Source organism: Triticum aestivum, unplaced genomic scaffold, assembly GCF_018294505.1.
Source record: "Triticum aestivum cultivar Chinese Spring unplaced genomic scaffold, IWGSC CS RefSeq v2.1 scaffold79664, whole genome shotgun sequence".
Taxonomy (NCBI): domain Eukaryota; kingdom Viridiplantae; phylum Streptophyta; class Magnoliopsida; order Poales; family Poaceae; genus Triticum; species Triticum aestivum.
The window spans coordinates 1-2,225 of NW_025249711.1; the positions used below are offsets into that span (position 1 = coordinate 1).

The 2,225-nt window shown below is 42.2% G+C and overlaps 1 pseudogene; it reads left to right on the forward strand.

Moving 5' to 3' along the window:
- The first annotated feature begins 967 nt into the window (after positions 1 to 967).
- Positions 968 to 1,526, forward strand: LOC123177316 (U5 small nuclear ribonucleoprotein 40 kDa protein-like; annotated as a pseudogene).
- The last annotated feature ends 699 nt before the right edge of the window (positions 1,527 to 2,225 follow it).

The following is a 2,225-nucleotide window of genomic DNA, read 5'->3' on the forward strand; positions in this document are numbered from 1 at the left end:
GAAGAAGGACAAGAGAAACATTGGCATACTCGTGAGCACCGAATTTATGAGAATTAGTCGGCCTCCATATGACATAAGTTTACCCTTCTAGCAGCTTAGTTTCTTTTCAAATCAATCCTCAATGCACTTCCATTCTTTGTTAGATAGCTTGCGATGGTGAATCGGTATGCCCAAGTACGTAAAAGGCAACGAACCTAACTCACATCCAAACAGTTGTTTGTAAGCTTCTTGTTCGTCTTTAGCTCTCCCAAAGCAGAACAATTCACTTTTATGGAAGTTAATCTTTAACCCCGATAACTGCTCGAATAAGCATAACACAAGCTTCATATTTCTTACTTTTGCCAGATCGTGCTCCATGAAGATGATAGTATCATCAGCGTACTATAGAATGGACACTCCTCCATCCAGTAGATGCGGGACGAGACCACCTACTTGGCCATTTTCTTTCGCTCTTCCTATTAGAATTGTCAACATGTCCACTACTATGTTGAACAAGATAGGTGACATCGGCTCTCCCTGCCTTAGACCCTTGTGTGTTTGAAAATAATGACCTATGCCATCATTCACTTTGATTCCGATACTGCCTTTTTGCGTGAAAGAATCTACCTACTTTCTCCAGGACAGATTGAATCCTTTCATCCGCAAGGCCTGCTGTAGAAATGGCCACTTAACCTTATCGTACGCTTTCTCAAAATCCACCTTAAAAACCCCTTCTAGGATGTTTCTGTCCGGCATGAAGGCTGTTTGAGATGGTTGCACGACACTGTGTGCAATCTGCGTCAGCCTGGTTCAAAAAAGAAGAGAACATGTGTCAACACTCCGCACAGTACATAGATTAGATGGAACATAGTTGAGGAGCTTCTGCCTGAGATCTGAATACAAATGGAAACTAGTGATGATTATTTCCAGATATTCTCTGGATTTCGACTACCACCAAGGATCACCCTTCTTATTGTTGTGACTTGTGAGTGGATCAGACAACGGTACAAGAAAGCTCTGGGAACTGCGTCAGAGGGGTATCCAAAAACTTCCAGACTAGTTCCAGATTACCACTGTGAGCTTCTCAGAGGCTGCAGATATGGTTTTCAGTGGTGGCCTGGACAATGACGTAAAGTGGTGGACAAAAGAATGAAGTCACGGAATCTCACAAAGGACATAAAGGACATGATAACTGGGATGCAGCTTAGTCCTGATGGGTCGTACCTCCTCACCAAAGTGATGGACAATGAGCTCATGATCTGGGATCTGCGCTCTTATGCACAAAGAACTGCAACATCAAGACCTTTACAGGACACCAGCACAACTTTGAGAAGATACTGTTGAAGTGCAGCTGGTCACCCGACAATCGCAAGGTCACTGCTGGGAGTGCTGATCGTATGGTCTACATCTGGGACATGACATCAAGGCGGATCCTGTACAAGCTTCCTGGGCACAACGGTTCCATTAATGAGACCGCTTTCCATCCCACCGAGCCCATCATCGGATCCTGCGGCAGCGACAAGCAGATTTATCTCGGGGAGCTTTAGGACGCTGTCACTTCCCCAGCTAGGAATTCCTGTAATATTTGGGTAGCAAAGAGAACAGAAGACCACAGGTACCGTGTTGCTCTGTCAGACATTGAATGCTGGATTGCTGATCAAATTTTCAAACTGCTACTTATTCAGTACCCTTACGGTTCATGTTAAACTTGTGGCCATTCTGCCTTTTAATCACTAACTGGTGTGCTCTCTCTGAAAACCTTATTCACTTACGTGTTCCCTGCTGAATTACGTTGTCTAACTTGTGTATCGAGTGAAATGCTGTTTTAGTCTGTAAAATTACCTTTTTCTGTTAGACGAGTTTCTATTGGTGCTATATATATAACCAGAAAAAAGTTAAGTAAGCTAAAAGCTTGCCTTAAAAGGGAAAATCATATATTAATAAATTTGGTTGATCCTCTTTTAGTCAATAGTAGATTGTCAACAATGTGTTTGAACATAATTTATTAGCCGTCAACTTATATTCATGTGGCTCTGCTCAAAAGAGTATGACTGCATGGAGTGTCATTTTATTCACCATAGTCATGGCCGTCCGCCTTGGCTGCATGACAGCCAATTCTAGCCTTCTAGGTGATACCTGTTATTGATGAAAATACTGAGTTTTGGACAGTGGTTTCATTTCTTTCCAGTATCTGTAACTCATAACTAATAGCAAGATAAAAATACTTGTAAAAATTCTCTTTAATT